Here is a 17449-nt window from a genome sequence, read left to right on the forward strand (position 1 = left end):
CATAGCCGGGGCAGTGCAGATGTCCTTCAGATATCTACAGAAGTCTTATTGGATTCACTTTAGACACTATGGCCAGGTATGTTGCTTTCCGTCCATCTTTTTTATGGTGGTGCGCTTTGGATTATTATCAAGGTGGAATATTCCTCCTCTGGCACGTCTCTAGAAGCTGTGAGTCATCCTGTCAGCCACTATTTTGACAGATCCACATACATGGTGTCATCTATAAATGTCACCTCAACACAAGCTGAACACATGCCTCACTGTCAGGCCCTTGCATTTACTGTGGCAGTCCTGGTTTAGCTCATACCAATAAAAAATAAAATAAAAATAAAAAAAATTGCCCTACACTGAAATAAACAAGTTCTTTGTTTTTGCAGGAAATGTCTTGGGCTCAAATTTTACACAAGTTCCATTATACATTTACTTCAAATATCTCTTAATAAATCATATAATAGAGAGCAACATGCAAATTCAGGAAAAACAGCTGCTGCTGTTAATGACAGAGAACCTTTGAGATGTCATACCAAGATCAAGCAAATACTTTCCATATAATTTTAACACTTCTGCTTATGTCTGAGCTTACAAAACATTTTCCACACACACATGTGAAGTGTGTAAGTTGTTTACTAGCCTGCTTGTCTTTTATAAACTTGCCTCTCTGGTGTCAGACAAACAGTTGCTGCACACATGGCTGCCATGTTTGAAGCCAATTTGAAATAGGAATTATCTTGAAATATGTCTATAATGTAATATTCTGTCTGCTTTGGTCCATTTTGTTCCTTAATTTGACTGTCTTTGAAACAGAAGGGGTTTTGGGTGGGGTAGACTCTCCGCTCAGCAAGTGGCGGGTCTCTAACTCCCAGATTGTAATCCCAGTTTTCCCACCTGCATTCAGTGATATTTTCCTTTAACACAGACACACGTGCATTGTGGGGGCTGGGCACAGGGGGTGTGGCATGGCCCTCCTTTGCCTCTGTGCCCATTAGGCAAAGGACTAGTGATATAGAGATGACCTTGGGTGCTTTGGCTCTGTCACAGGGGAGGGCTCAGCAGGGGGCTGTCCTTCTTGGTGTGTTGTTGCTCCCTGCCTGGCAGCCCATTTTTTCTCAGGGACGCGTCGGCCAGCAGGGGGCCATAGGAACAGCTCTGTGTTTTAGTGGAGATCCTTTCCTCTAGGCTGCCTGTGGCTGCCTCATCAGGTGAGATTGCTCCGTGTCCTCTGACTTCTGGTCGCCAAGGAGGGCTGATGCTTGCCAGCCAGAGGCTTGAGGCAGGTTTTGATGGGTGAGTGCCTGGCCACTGAGGTAACCAGGCTCCAGGCTTGGCCTGCAGTGGGGGATGTGACTGTTTTGGGGATTTCAGTGCCCTGCATCTGACTCTTTGCCTCACTGGCCTAAGGACAGCTGTTCCTGTGCTTTCTTGCAGACCTTGTGTCCAGTTTCTGACTGTCCTGTGGGGTATCTGGTGTTTGTCTGCCCGGGGCTACTGCTGCTTTCAGGTGCCAAGTTTACCTGCTCTGCCCTGATCTCATGTGTCTGTGTTTCAAGATTTCTTTCTCTCTTTCTCTAACATTTTTGAGCTAATCAGGTGACAAACTGGCACACACCTCTATCCCTCGCAAACTCACGCATCCACACATCCATACATTTGCAGTAATCCAAATGGCTAAAGATAATAGAATTACAAGTTCCTATTTTATTCATGTGGTCTGTCTACTTTAATGACAGATTCTGTCTTGATTTCATGAAGTCAACCAAACAAAAGGAAGGTTTCATCTAAAACGTATTGGAGCTTCAAGCTTCAAATACAGCAACAAGACACATGAAAAACATTAAAAACACTTTGACACTTTGTCAATCACAAAACAAAACAAGAGAAACTATCATATTTTTCAGATGTTTTTCTCTGTGCAACTGAATAGTTTTATAGAACAACTGTGCCAATCAAAGTCTGAAAAACTGAAAAGTTTTTGTAAACATTTTAAATGGAGTGCTATTTATTGTATTAATGATTTTTAAATTAATTTGATTGTCTACAAAACACAGACAGTCAATTTAAGGTCTCATTGGCTCAGTTTTTAATTGTTGAACAAGTTGTCTTTCAAGTGGACTGCAAAACAAGAGAATAATATAACAGGAAGCTTAGTAGTATTGTGAACAGCTAGAACTGCTTGTGTGTGCGTGTGTTTGGGGGGGAGGGGAGAAGGGGAGGGGGGGGGCTCAAGGGGCACATTAGTGCAGAAATAAATGACGATAACAGAAGAATATGTTGGTTATATACAGTATTTAAGGGTGAAGTTGTGGCATTTTTCATTTTTAACTGCATCAAATTCTCCTGTTGTCAAATGTGTTTTTTAAGCTTTTAAAGATCCTTATTTAACTGAAGATAAATGATGTGTGCATCAAAAGATGTTGTGCTTATATCAAAATTAAGCTGCTGAATTTCACTTGCCAATGTTTTGACTGTGCCAGCATGAATTATAATGCACTGTGTCAACAGCTCATTATAATTCATGGAAAAATGGCTGTGCTTATTTTTCATATTTTTGGTGGATCAAGTTCTTTCTTCTGGCTATGTGAAAACTTAATTCAAAGCCAATATATCTGGAAAATATCTATTAAAAGAATAAAAAAAACTGTTAAGTGTTTAAAAAAAGATTTTCATCATCTAAGGAGGGATGTAACTAGTGACAACCAATCGTTAATATTCGTCTGTCAGAGCTGAAAGGAACATCAAGCAGTTTAGACCTTTGCTTAAAAAACCACTTTAAACACCTGCTCCAGACATAGTTTGTATTTCACTGCAGGAAAAGAGAGAACAGATCAAATTTAACTTTGATTTCGCATTAATTTTCATTCAAAACATGTTTGCAGCAGAGATATCACAAGAATCCACGTTTAAATTCTTCAAAAAGGAATATTTTCACAAAAACAAACATGCACATGCAGACAGCCACGCTTTGATTCACGAATGCGCACAAACACGGACAGAACTGTCAGTTCATCTGAAAACCCCTCACAAGTTATCATTTCGCTCAGCCCAAAGGACATCCTCTTTGAACGAGGCCTCGTTCTCAGACACACTATTTTATTTGTCCTTATAATTCTGGCTTAGTGCAGCTGACAAGTGTGATGTCCTTTTGCACGCCCCGGCTGAGGGGTGGGGAGAAAGTGCTGACATGGACACTTGTCCCATGAATTTCAGCCCAAGCAAAGGGAATCTGCTGACGCCGCCGACCGTGGCAGGAGGAAATCTCGACAAAGAAGTGAAATTAAATGCCAACAACTTCGTCTGCGCTCCCCGAACTTACACCACGGCTTTAATATTTCATACCTGCTTCCATATCTTTCAGATCTATTTATTGTCTGACCTTATGAGAGCGCAGGTTCAAAGAATCAAAAAAATAGACAAGATAACAATGTTCTCTCAAGGATCCTGGCCACGGATTTTTTTCCCGGCTGTTTAGGATTTCAAATAAACCCTAAATCATTCACAAAGACCAGAGAGTAAATTGGATTATTTGGCATTCCAGTCATGCTTTTAATTTCATGAGGAAATTCACATTCTGATTTGCTCTGTCACCACAATTTAATGCACGGCACACAAATGGTGTAGAAATACTCTTCTTGTTTCCTATTTGCAATTAAAAAATACTTTCATTGCCCTAAACTGTTAGACTTAAATATTGACCAAAAGAAAAGAAAGAATCTCTTTTAATTTACGAAATTAGGCACATCAGCATTCAAAAGATTCTAAGAATTATAAGTAGTCCATACATACCCTTCTCATATTATTGGGTTTGTTTTATTGTAGCCACAATTTATTTTCTTTATGATTGTTAAAAATTTCAGACTGTGAAATACATTGCACAATGATGTATTACTTTGCATTGATTTATCATTTAAAAAACCCTGCTGAAAACCAGAAAGGTTTATATTTGTGACATGAGAAAATACAAAAGAGGGTTCAGGGTTACGTCTCCTGTAACAACACAGGAAAAAATAATGAGTTAAAGGAAAGAATCCGGTAATTGGAAGGAAGACACAACAGAAATGCAGGTCACGATGATGCCTTGAGTATTGGATTGGATTTTTGGGACTTGATCCAAAGAGATCATTTTGCAGAATGTGTATAGAGATGACACACTTTAGTTGCGGCCTTTTTACATCACCATCAAAAGCATCGTCAACAAAATAATATAATGAAAAAAGAACCTGTGCAGATTTTAGGAAATAGTCAAAATCTTGAAATTTTACAATAGATGCTGAAAAACACACACACACACACACCCCCATACCACTAGACACCCTACACAATTTGACCACAACCCAGTGTTTTGCTGTGGTTTCCCCCCTCAGGAAGTGGCACACTTTCATTTATTTCTCATGATTGCATGACATCCTTAGTGCAAAAATGTGACCTTGGAGAGCCATGTTTATACTTGTTGTAGATGTGCTTTTTATGTCCCGTATCTCGCACATGCGAGGGACCAGTGTTGGGGGGGGGTAAAAATCATGTATTTAATAGAAAATGTGCATTGCCGTATTCTTACAATCTTTTCGTTTGTGTTTGGTGACACAAACACAAAGCTATCTTTTGGCTAAAACTTTTACTGCTTTGAATAGATTAGCTATATTTTTGACCAATCAGTATTGGTCAGCATCAGTTCTCTGGAACTGAAGCTGTGTGAAAACACCCAACTTTCTAAGATATTTAACATTATCATGTTTGGTATTTAAATTCTGCATTCTTCGCCATATAGATGTCTCTTTAAATTTACTGTTGCACGAAATAGATTGAATTTACCGCTGCGTAAAAAATACTATTAATATTTTTACTATTACTAATAATATTAATTAAACACCTAATATATAAAATTCCACAGCAGATATGAATCTATGAGAATCTATAAGTCTGTGAACATCCGACGACAAGCTTGAGTGATCAAAACTGATTTGCATAAAATTGCTTCAGAGCAGCAAAGTGAACAATACAAAGATGAAAATGTGAAATGTTTCCCAGACTTTTTTGTGAATGTTGGCAATAGATGTTGCTGCCTTGTTTGCCTCTTCGCTACAATCCCAACTCTGCCTGTATTAGCTGAGATGCTTTTAAAGGGAGCTGACAGCAAAATGGATTAAATGGGGTTTGCTGACAGAATACATATCAAATCTTAGGGCATGCAATTGTGGGGCTGCAGCATTTGCAAGGCTTATGACTTCTGCTGAGGCTGTGGATCCATCGTGCCTCTGCCGGCTCTCCTCTTCTCACCGCCGTTCAGATGAGGAAGAAGGAGGGAGAAGAGGGGAAAATGGAAAGAGCTCTTGATCACCTGCTTTGTCTGAAGTGAGTCACCTTGCAAATATATGAATAGCAAATGCGGGAAAAGTAATCTGGTGGTGCACAGGTACATCGTCCCATTTGCATATCTGCCAGCCCCCGTGTTTAGCTGCCGCATTTTAGGACTTGGCATCTGAAATATGCAAAGGTATGCATATATTTCACCCCCTTTTTTTACACTACACCATTCTTTTTCTGCAGGTCACCCACTTTGGTCTCCTCAACCCTGTACATCTTTCTGCATGTCCTTCACCTTTCAGCTCTTCCCTTCTCTACCCCATCCTTTCCCTACCACCCCATGATTTTCTTCTCACTAGGTCTCCCTCAGACATCAGGGTGCAGTTTCTCCCCTCCTGACAGGTTTCATGACGAGATAACAGGTGGAACAAGGATCAAGTGACAGATCTTCCCCTTCCTTTCTCCCTTCATCTCTCACCCTCTGTCCTGCCGGAGGCTTTCCTCAGACATTCTTCCTCCTTCATACCAGCAGCTTTCCATCTCATCTGACCACATTGATATTCAAATCTGATCCAGGCTGAGTTCCACCTTCACTGAAGGTCTTTCCAGACAACCAAGTTTTCTTGTGTTTTTAACAAAAAAACCAAGGAAAAAATAAAGTTTTACGTTGACTGTTCAAGTAGAAGCAGAGTTGAGATAGCTCTGGATTCTGCTGGTTAGGAAAAAATGAAGTTCCGTTCAAACACTGTTGAAGCAAGAACCGTCACTTAGTCAGACTTTTCAAGCCTGACTAAGTGACGGCCTCAGACCTCTAGCCAATAAAATGCATACAGTAAAAACGCATAAGGCTCCATGCCGTCTTTACAGATGTGTTCGTACCTCTTGAACTTAAATTTATAACATTGTAGCTGAAATGTGTCATATGCATTTGCATTCAACGGTTGCATTCAACTGTGGAACTAATGTTTTAAGGGAGACATACAAATGAACTTTCTGCCACATATGTTGCATGTAGTTCAAAGCGTTATAAGTGGAACCATGTATTTCTTGCCACACTTGCTAAATTTATGTAGAGCGTGATTATTGGTTGTCTTGCCAACTGAATCTCCAAGACTGAGCTTTGGATCTCTGCACTTCCTCCAGCCACCATGGGCTGTTTCTCTGATTAATGCTTAACAGGCATTTTGTTAGGGATATTCAGACAGGGAATAATTTATACACAGGTGACCTCTACTTATCACTTAGATGATTTCTGAATGCATTAATTTGCATCATAAATTCTGAAAAGCATGCATCCACTTCCTTTCACATTAAATTATGCCCTTCTTTGGTTTGACTGAAAACATAAAATCCCTGTCAATATATCAAATGGTTTATTGCAACAAAATATGGCAAAGCTGTAGGCATATGGACATGATTGTGCAACAAATAAAAATGTTAGTCAAAACGGTATCGCACTGCAAATATGTGTGCAGATTAGGTTCACTTTATCTTTCTTCTGAAGAGACAATCCTAGAGGAGAGGTGAGAAAGCATTGTTTACCTGTCTGCTGTTGCTCTTATTGACATGGTCCCACATGACATGTGAAAGGAGCCAGAGTCTAGCATCTGGCCATGAGCTATCATTATCTTTGCCTTCTCCTCTCTGATGAATCTTGCCCAGCTCCTTGCTGAGGAGCACGGCTTTATTTAATGGGCTCTTTCAGCCGTGGTTTGCCAGGCGGAAGCCTCTTACAAACCCATTTAAAGAAGGTTCTATGGATTTCATGGCTCCCCGGGCACTCTCTCCTCGTTTCAATAAGGTGAAGTCCAAGGCTTTATCCATCTGTCAATGGGCCAGGGGAACGGTGGATGCAGCAGTTTTTTAATCCCTGAGATGCCACTGTCCACTCTGTGCTCGGCTGTTCTCTGATAGGACAGCCTCGTTGTGCGGCGCTCACCTGGGGACTTTTGAGTTCCTGTGGCAGAGCAGATTTATTGTTGCATTGATGAGGATAAAGTCTGGGCATCTTAGACTGTGCCTGCAGACAGAAACTCAGATAATAGGATGGGAGGGGAGCGACATAAAAAGAAGATCCAGGTGCTTCTAAAGTAATTACTCATCTACTATGTGGGATGTGCAAATATGTCTACCTCAAATTTATTCAACATTTTCTTGTGAATTTTACATGTGCACTAACAATAATCACATTTGCAGGAAAACATAACAAGACCATAGCTAAAGTAAAAAGAATCACACACCAAACTTTTATAAACTCACACTTATTAGTTGCTGCATTGTATTACATTTGTAATGATGATTACATCAACAGTATTAGCAGTATATTTTGATGGATTCAAAAGGATATTAAGCAACTTAAGATCTAAGAAAAATACTGTTAAGTCAACTTCATGAGATATAATTGAAACAGAAAAGTTAAAGGTTTAAATCAAGGCTTACAAATGGATTATGTAATGAGATGGATTTTTTTCTCATCTTGTTTTTGCATTCTCTTTCCTGTTTGTTGTGGCAAGATAAGCTTAGCTCCTCATCCAGCCTCGTCTGCCCCAGTTCTAGTTGTCTGAAGAATTGCTCTGAGCACAAATATGAGCAACTTTGGGAGAGTCGCTATTTTCTGACTTACGAAGATAAAAACACATCATCCTTCCTTGACTGATTTGTTTTATTAAAATGCACTAATTTTTCAAACACAATTCCACTTTTTAGGTGGGCAGCTATTTTTGTAGCCGATTCCTGACGTGTAAAAGATTGGCGCACATGCACCTTACTTCACTGGCTGATTTTTTTCATTTTTGCTTATTTTTTTCGGCCTACATACATGTGCTTCCTTGTGGTACTCCATTAGGGGATATTGGTGGTCTGTATACATTGTCATTTAGAATGAGTGTGTACATGCGTAGCTGTTTATCTCTGTGTTTCGACCAATGAGCTCTGAAGACAGGTCCCAGCCTCCCCTCAACCCTGCAAGGAGAAGCAGGTATATTTTCCCATTTTGGTTTTATTATTAAACAGTCAATAATTATTTGACTATTATTAAACATACATGAATAAAATATTCAACTCAAACTAAACCCATTCTTATATAATGTTCTCATTTGATCACAAGTTGAGAAGCTTAAGAAGTGTCATAATATTTTGCATGTAAGGAATATATTCTACTCCATCATATTTTTAGTATTATCATGTTGGGATGTTGATTTGCTATGATGAATTTAAGTTTCCTTATTAAAATAGAAAAAAGAGAACAATACATGAAGACTTTAGCTTATGATAAATGCGATTCTGACTTCAAGTATTCTAGTGTAATATCATTTAGATAGTTAGAAGCAAAAGATGTAGTCATTTTTTGGTCCTGATAAATCAGGATAGAGGAACATCACTGAGTGTTTCAGAAATGAAAGCATTCGTCATTCTGAGTCTCTTGATTGTGCCCTAGAGAACGGGGAGGCACTCGTTAATGGCATTATCAGAGGCAATCACTTCACTGAGATCAGACAATGAGGACTTAAAAGCCGTAAAGTTTGCAACAATGACAAATTATCTGCCAACACCACACACTTAAAAAACACATTTACCCGTATTTTTTGTCTCTGGTTTGGAAAAACCAGAGACTGGAAAATCGGAGAAAAACTCAAATTTATATCAATATAAACGTAGACATTGTACGTGCGTCAACAATATTCTGGAAGAAAAATAACACAAAATGTGTTATTGCATTCTATTGTGTTGTACAAGATTTAAATATTTTACATTTTATGTAAACTTTCATGGTCCTCAGTGTAGGAATCATGGTATAATTTTTCAACTTAAGCTGTTCTTAAACCCTGTAACATACTTGAAGTTTAATAAAGGAAGAGAGGAACCATAATCCACTAATTAATCTTTAAAAATCTTCTCTGAATATAAAGTATTATGTCTTAGTCTTTGAGATCAGATTGTCATAACTTGACTGTAAGTGCAAAATGCTGCTAAACACATGACTGATCTAGAACCAATCCGACAACAACTGACCTCCTTGCTGTAAGCTCATTCCACTGACACTGAGGAATTTGAAACATCTGTAGTGGGGGAATTAAGCCCACTCCTCTTTACAAAAAAACTCTCTAAATCCTTTAGGTACTTGGATTCCACTCACAGCTCAAGCTTCAGACCCCTCTGCAAATGATTGAGGTTCTGAGACTGCCTTTGCCACTCCATGACCTACATGTGATTTATCCACATCCACTTCTTGTTTCTCTTGTTGGTTTTGGGTCACTGTCATCCCAAAAGACCCAAACAGGACCCGTCTACAGTGTTCTAGTTGAGGGAAGGAGGTTCTTCTCCTAGCTTTTATAGTACTTGAACTTATTTATCAGCTCTTCTGATAAATAAGAAGAGCAGTGAAGTCATCATTCACCCTAATAAAAACAAAGATCCAAGCATGATGATCCATCTCCATGTTTTACTGTGAGGATAGGGCTCTTTGGGTTAAAGTTCTTGTCTTCAAAAAATCTGAGGTCCAGTTTGTGTCAAAGAGCTTCAGTTTAATTTACATCTGACAATGACATGCACTCTCTCTCTGAATATTTTAGATTGATAGTGTGACAAATTCTCAAGTTAAAAGAATGGGTTAGATTACACTGATTTAAAAATGAAAAACTATTACTATTTTATTATTTTTAGCTGTTTAATGATAAACTAAATAGCTTAACATTTAATTTTTTTGGGGGGGGGAGTGCTCTGTTAATCAATGTTGACATGGAAACTAGAAAAGGTCTTATGAAGAAATGAAAGGTATAAAATGTAAAGAAATTTTGGGTGTTGATTTTCATTTTTCTTGTCTGGAAGGACTTTTGTCTATTCTAATAAATGGATATGTGACATTATTTTCTTTGGAAAATACTTGCTGTTGTCATGAAGTGTTTGCAGGAGGACTCAAAATGCAGACAGGAGTGTCACCAATATTTATTTGTACTGTAAACGGAAAAACTAGGGGGTTTTTTTATGTCTAAGACCCAATCTTAATATTCAAAATACTAAATTATATCCACAAAGACTTTGCCATACACTCATATATAAATTATTCAACTCAAACTAAACCCATTCTTATATAACATGTTCTCATTTGATCACAGGTTGAGAAACTTAAGAAATGTCATAATATTTTGCATGTAAGGAATATATTCTACAAGATCTACCGTCATTGTGACAGTTACTTGTGACCTACGCTGGTAATGATCAAGGAACTCTCATCTTTGCAGGCTGAACAGTCTAAGCCAGCATCCACTATGACTGTCAAGTACAACAGAATTTTAAGTGACAGAGAGGGAAATGTGTGAAGATGCATGGAGAGCTTCCTAAAGCTCTGGATGGTTACTGGAAAAACTACTCACCAACAGTGAGTTCAGTCAGAGCAACAACTAAGGTGTTTAAATCAACTAAAACTAACAACATGGATCCATGTTTGTTTTATACCAAGACAGTAAGCAGGATAATAAGTGAGATCAGTAAAACTTTCTTTTGGCTCTGTGCCAACAGCAAAAGAGGAAGTTTACTCATTCAATATAAACTGCGTGGGTACACTAGTAACTGATCAGAATGCCTTCTGGGAACCATCCTTTGGAGGTTTTCCTGGGTCCAGCCCCCTAAGATTAGACCCCAGAGCAGACGCAAAAAAACATTGGAAAAGCAATATTTCCCTTCTGGTCTCCAAATGCCTGGGGATCTCCCAGGTTGAGTTTGAAAGTGTCACTGGGGAGAGGGTTTTCTGAGTTTGTCTCCTGGATCTGTTACAGATGAATGAAAAAAAAAAAAAACTAATGATCTGAAGGCCAGCATATGTGTAACAGTACATTCTGAACTTTATTATTCTTCAAACATATTGCTCAGATGAGCTGAAACATTCTACTTCTAAATCTTCTAAATCTATCCCCAAGATTTACTGACACCAGCTCTATCTGCAAACGTCTGATACTAAAAATAGCATGGAGGAAATCAAAGAAGGTGTTCTTTCAATGAGTTCTCTATTTTTCATAAGAGAAGGTTGATTGTCATTCTCAACCTTCTCTGTCTGTCAGCAACAAGGGAGTTCAAAGTGCTTTACATTATAAAAGCACAGAGATAGTCATAAAAATTCCAATAATATCAACAATTGAGAAATCCATTAACGAACATAACATTTTGATGAGTGCAATGTTTCACTCATCATGTTTCAAAACAACTCTAAACAGTCTTGATTTAAAAGAATTCAGTGTTTCAGCTGTTTTGCAGTTTTCTTGAAGTTTGTTCCAGATGTATGGTGTATAGAAGCTGAATGTTGCTTCTCCATGTTTGGTTCTGGTTCTGGGGATGCAAAGCAGACCAGAACCAGGAGACCTCAGAGGTCTAGAAGGTTGATACAACAACAGCAGACCTTTAATGTATTGTCTTATTAGGCCGTTCCGTGATTTATAAACTAACAACAGTGTTTTAAAATCTATTCTCTGAGCTACAGTGAGCCAGTATAAGGACTTTAGAACTGGGGTGATGTGCTTCATCAAATGAAACATCAGCACCAGCCCCACCACAACCCTGCAATAAAATGCTGGAATACATGATGGATGGATTTTATAATAATTGTTCTATTTAATTTTTTTTTTTTTGAAACCTTAGAAGAATTTAGACTCGGAAAATGTTCCCAGTTCCTAAAATGCCCATAAAGTCCCCTGTCATTGTTCACCTTGTAACTAACAACACACCCTCTCCTGATTCCCCACTGCTTTGACCATCTGAATCTGTGGTGGAAGGTCCTTTTTTAGCTGTGCAGGCTAAGTTTGGAACGTTTGAGGGGGAGGCCGGACCAGTGGGGATGTCCTGGCGCAGTCTATCCTCTGTTGTACGCCGGACTCCTGGCCCTCCCGTATTAATCAGATTTGCTGCAACGGCCATATGTCCAAGCAGCATGATAAACCCTCACTGCTCTCCAGCACCTCTTAACATACACTGTCAACACAGTGTGCATTTGTCTACAGTACATGCATTGTTCCTCCAGAGGTTTTTCTTTAAAGAACTGCTGAGACATTGAATATGTCTGGCATAAATATCTGAGGTGTTTTTGTTTTTTTTCTCCAAGTAAAGGGTGTTAAAGAAACAGCTAGAACAGTGACATTGCATCAGAGGAAAACCCAAAGGAGGAGGAAGTCACTTTTTGGCGAAGGGACCATTGCCACATTGGTAGGGAAATACATGGGGCTATGTACGTCACTGCAACAGGAGAATTGGCACAATAGAAGTGCATTAACTTAAGCTCATTCCTGTTTCCATCTGTCATCTCATCCTCAAACAGGATGTTTCATACTTCATATTCTTACACGACCCCACTCCCAAGGTGTCATCGTTTGGATACAGTTTATTTCACACTGCTTAGCAACAGCGTTGAGGAGATACTTGTGTTTCAACTCTAGAGGCAAGGATTGCACATTGATAACACAGAGAGCAAAAATCATTTGTCCATCCAAAGCTTTCTATTTTGCTCCACAAAAAGATGCATCTCGCAATCCATAATTCATAAGCGAAAATCACAAGAGGGAACATCAACACTTATCAAACATGATTAACTATGTATCTTGTATCACAAATTGAATTTGGCTCTGTATGGATGCGTGGATGTTAGACAGCAATCACCAGAAATCCGGAGGCAGTTATGTGACACAAGCAGGAAAATGAGTAAGAGTTGGAGAGTTGAAGCCTCTCAGTGTTAATGAAAACAATAAAATCCTCTGTTGGAATCATCAGATAAGATATGGCCATTTATTGTCCACAAACAAAAGGCAAAAATAAAAATATTACAATAACAAAGACTTCTGATTTTTTATTTTATTTGTTTTGTGGACATAACATAGTGCCTTGTTAAAGTACTCATACTCCTTTAAATGTGCCTGATCATACCAAAGCCATAACTTTTCCTGTGTTTTATTGGAATTTTATGTGATAACCAGCAGAATGTACCAAATACTGTAACTGTGAAGTCTGAGGAAAATTATTCTGTGTAGATCTCAGACAGTTTATTCAAGAACATAAGTAAACAATTTCTATCAGAAGACAAATGAACAAAGCAAACTGGTTCAGGATAAAGTTGTGAAATCAATGTTAGTTTGATTCATTGTTAAGTTTATATGACAACAACCCAAGTTTTAAACATCTCAATGAGGACTGCTTATTCCATCATCTGTAAGTGGGAAGAATGTGATACAAATACAGACCTAATATATTGCAATCCTGGCTGCCTGTTTCAGATGCAGTCATGTTCCAACACACCTGAATCAAATACCTGACTTAAGTCAGGCGACCAACCATTGAAAAGTCTAAAAAAATGTAGGATGTCAGCCCATGACCTAACTGAAAGGCTTGGCATTAGAGAAAGAGTCAAGAGGTCCCTAGTAACCTATTGGCAGGTGGGATAAGGTATTGATAGAACAAATGTCAGTCCTCCAATCTACAATACCTTTATTGTTATAAAACAATAAAGGCATTGTTTTATTTAAATAAAGACAATTTAACATTTGCATTTTGAAGAAAATGGAACATGTGAGCTCTTTTTTTTTTTCTTTTGGCCTAAGAAGACTAACAGTACTTGTGAAACCAGTCGTCTCCACAGTCAGTCAAACGGGGTTCTTGTCCTGCATGTTTCAGATATTTAGACATGGACATGAAAATGCCAACAACCACCTGACTGAACATGGGGAAAAGAAATAGAAACGTGTGCCCTCCCTACCCTGCCTTTTCTAATGCTGCCCTGGGCAACTGCCCATATGGCCATTTTAAAAAAACAACCACTGTTTTCAATACACCCTAATCAAATGAATGGCTCACTACCATCCTCCTTTCATCCTTCTGATGAAAGCCATTAACTCAGAGAGACTGAACTCAAATTCATGTCGCACTTTTTCACAGATTTATATATGTCTTTTTTTTTCTAAAGTCATGTACTATTTTCCTTACACTTGAGGAACATGGTCTACTATATGCTGGTCTATGAGATAAAATACAGTTAGATAGCATACACTAAATTTTGTTATATTGTGATCAATTATGGGATATAAATACTTTTCAAGGCACTGCGTATTGTCCTACAGAACACATCTTCTCTAGTAAGAGGACCAAGAAGTCCTGCAACAGATGGTATTTCCCACCCCACCCCTGGTTCCCCCAGGGCCCATATATCAACAACATAGTTAGTCTGGGATTAGATGAAAGAGCAGAAGTTGCTGCATAGTCTAAATCCACAGAGGAACTGTGGTAAGATCTCCATGATGCTTGGAACAACCTTCTGGCCAACAAACCTAATGAGCTGTGTGTTGATTAATAGGCAAGTACATGCTGAGCCAAACACTGACCTGATTTATGCTGCCATTTGAAGACTTGTAAAGCCTTCAAAATGTTCTTAATCTGTATAAGTATGACCTCAAAATTTCATCATTCATTTGTGACATCCCACAAAGCAAATCACCATATTGCAATATTGCATTGGATAAAATACAACATGTCAGAGGTCAGATGTGAAAAAATGGGGTAAAACATTTGCGATTATATCTCTTTGTGATTCCTTAAAGCTATCTTGGAGAAATACAGACAAATGCAGACCTATTTTCTCATTTTATAGAATACTTCATTATGGTGGTATGATTACTAATTTGTTTCTCCAAAATTGATGGTAACCTGTCTTGTCCCAGAAGTTGCTAAAACAGGCAGTTTCCAGTTTTGGCAACTTCAGGAATGTTGCCAAAGTTGGGATAAATTGTCAAGCTAGAGTGTAGTGGTTTCTTCTCTTCAAATAAAAACTTTATGACAAAACAAATCCCTAAAAATATTTTCCAACAGTTCTCCAGTTTGTCCATGTGAACCTCATTCGAACATTCTGCAGGTGGCCTGCAGAGGCATATCTGGTGAGCAGCAGTTTTATACTGTGCAGTTAAAACTGTTCCGGTTGGTTGCCAAGCAGATTGTGAACCCATTGACATCAATCATTATTAAAGGTTGAGTTTATATAGCTAATCTTGAATTTTCACAGTTTGTGGTTTGTTTGGACAGAAACAACTATTTTATTATTTTTTTAAAACTCTGGGGATTTGTTTTGTTCAAATAAAATTAAAAATACACCCTTCTCAATCTTTTGTATAGATATAGATATGTCATATTTGTCCTACAATACATTTATCTTGACTCATCTCTATTAACTCTAAATAAGTCTGTACGTTTATTTCTATCTCTTGAATTCTCTCAAATACTTACAAATTGTTTATCAAGAAGTATCACATTCGATTTTTGACTATATTTCTTTCTTTCTTTGTTTTAATGATCTTCATGTGGTAAAGGGAATCGGTCAAAATATAATGACACAGCACCATAATTGTTCATTAAACCTTTAAAGTCTAGGTCATTTTGTTAAATAAACTTAAGTTTAACTGAAAACTAAAAAATAGACATGACACAATAAGGATGATCTCCAATACTTGGAACATTGTAGATATTTAATATATTTTTTGATGATGCATTCAAATGTTAAACCCCAAGACTATAATGTAAAATAGCATAATTGTCTTCATAAAAGAAGATGAAATAGTTATTATATCAGACATGATTTGCAGAGGCATATTGTATATAAAGCATACAATGATTCTAAAGGCTCACTTTTTCCCAGAAAACCCTTAAAATAAATAGAAGAGGTTCTTAGATTGTAGTTCTCTTGTCTTTCCAATTTTGAATGGTGTGTCAGATAGATAGATATAAATAGATAGATTTGTTTTGTTTTTTTAAATTCTTCTATGCAACTGCATTAAAATGTAACTTGTGTGACTTTGCTGAAACACAGCAAATATAGTAATATTCACCTATAGCTCTTCACTAAAAAAAAGGCTCTCAGGTGATATATTACACTCTAGTTGCTCAATCATGCAAGGCAGGTAGGTTGCTTCTCCTCACTAACCACCCACCCATATATGCATGCCTGCCCTCTTGGCTTCTTACAGCTCAGCTCCCTCCGCCCCCCCTCAGGCATCCAGCCCCATCCTTTTACTACTGACATACATCTGAGCAGGACCCCCGCACCTTTTGTGCTGGGCTCCTTTTCTTTTGTTAGCTGGTCACAGCAGTAGCCCGCAGGAGCACATCAGCCATGTTTTTTTTTTTTTTTTGTGATTGGAGCAAGGGGCATAAAATAAGAAAAAAAAAATTGAGATTATTATTAATTGATTATTTAGAATAACCCTTTTGGTAAATGTGGTTGTGTTTACAAATAGCTGAAAAAGTCTTTTTCTGTCTTACTAAATACGTTTTTTAATATATATATATTTATTTTTATTTATGTATTTGTGGAAATATCTATATTCTTATGTATGGCGTGAAGCTGCAGCATCACCAAGGTGAACTGCAGATAACCTCATGACGTTGCGCACATAGTATTGCCTGCCTATATAAAATTCACGGTGGCCGCGTGTATCTGCTGGTGCTCTGAGCCGCTGATAAGGCTTTGCAGATCATCTGACTTCAGTCTAGATGAAGGATGAGCTTCTCGGGCATAGACATTGTCCATCCTGCTGATGCTCTCTCCTCGTCTCATCGTAAACTCTTGTGCACCCTCTGGTGCTTGCTAGTCTCCCAAACTTCTTTGTGTAGCCTGCTTTGCAGATTGTCTTCCTTGTCTGTGTGGTTGCTCATTATTCAGAGACAGACGGATCTCAGGTCATCTGCAGCTGCAGCGAAGGAGAAGCAGGAAAGATGGCGATCATCCATTAGACCGACCGGGCGCACGCATGAAATACGAGGACAACTTTCGGGAGGATCGCTCGAGGAGAAGATTGTACCAGTGAGTTTTTGGTTTTAATCTCCCCTTCTTGTGATTGTGCGTCCAGTTTCGTCAAGATTGCTGCTGGGCTTTCAAGGTCCAAGAGAACGTCGGTGTGGTAGATCATGGGATATAATTTGGAGAGCGCCTCGTGAATGACCTGGAAAGAGCTGCGTGCTCGCTCGGGTTTCGTCCAGGGTCCAGACGAGGAAGTCGGGGCGAGATTTTTTTCTTTTTAGTCAGTAGGCAGCCCAAAAAGTCAAGTGGGTCCTCTCGCTTCCCAAGCCGCTGCTTCCTCGCTTATGTCGCCTTTCGGTTTGTTGTTAAAGTGACACAAGGAAATGGACGCGG

At 38.5% G+C, this 17449-nt stretch overlaps 1 protein-coding gene across 4 annotated transcripts in view; it reads left to right on the forward strand.

The window, feature by feature from the left end:
* The first annotated feature begins 12684 nt into the window (after positions 1-12684).
* Positions 12685-17449, forward strand: part of znf462 (zinc finger protein 462) — a 57330-nt gene continuing 52565 nt past the window's right edge. Inside the window, exon 1 of one of the 4 annotated variants that reach the window (XM_028024732.1) lies at positions 12685-17119. The gene's annotated coding sequence lies outside the window, so the exon portion shown is untranslated. The remainder of the gene's footprint in view (positions 17120-17449) is intronic. The other 3 variants (XM_028024730.1, XM_028024731.1, XM_028024728.1) reach the window with 3 other exon arrangements.

This window comes from Xiphophorus couchianus, chromosome 8, assembly GCF_001444195.1.
Source record: "Xiphophorus couchianus chromosome 8, X_couchianus-1.0, whole genome shotgun sequence".
Lineage (NCBI taxonomy): Eukaryota > Metazoa > Chordata > Actinopteri > Cyprinodontiformes > Poeciliidae > Xiphophorus > Xiphophorus couchianus.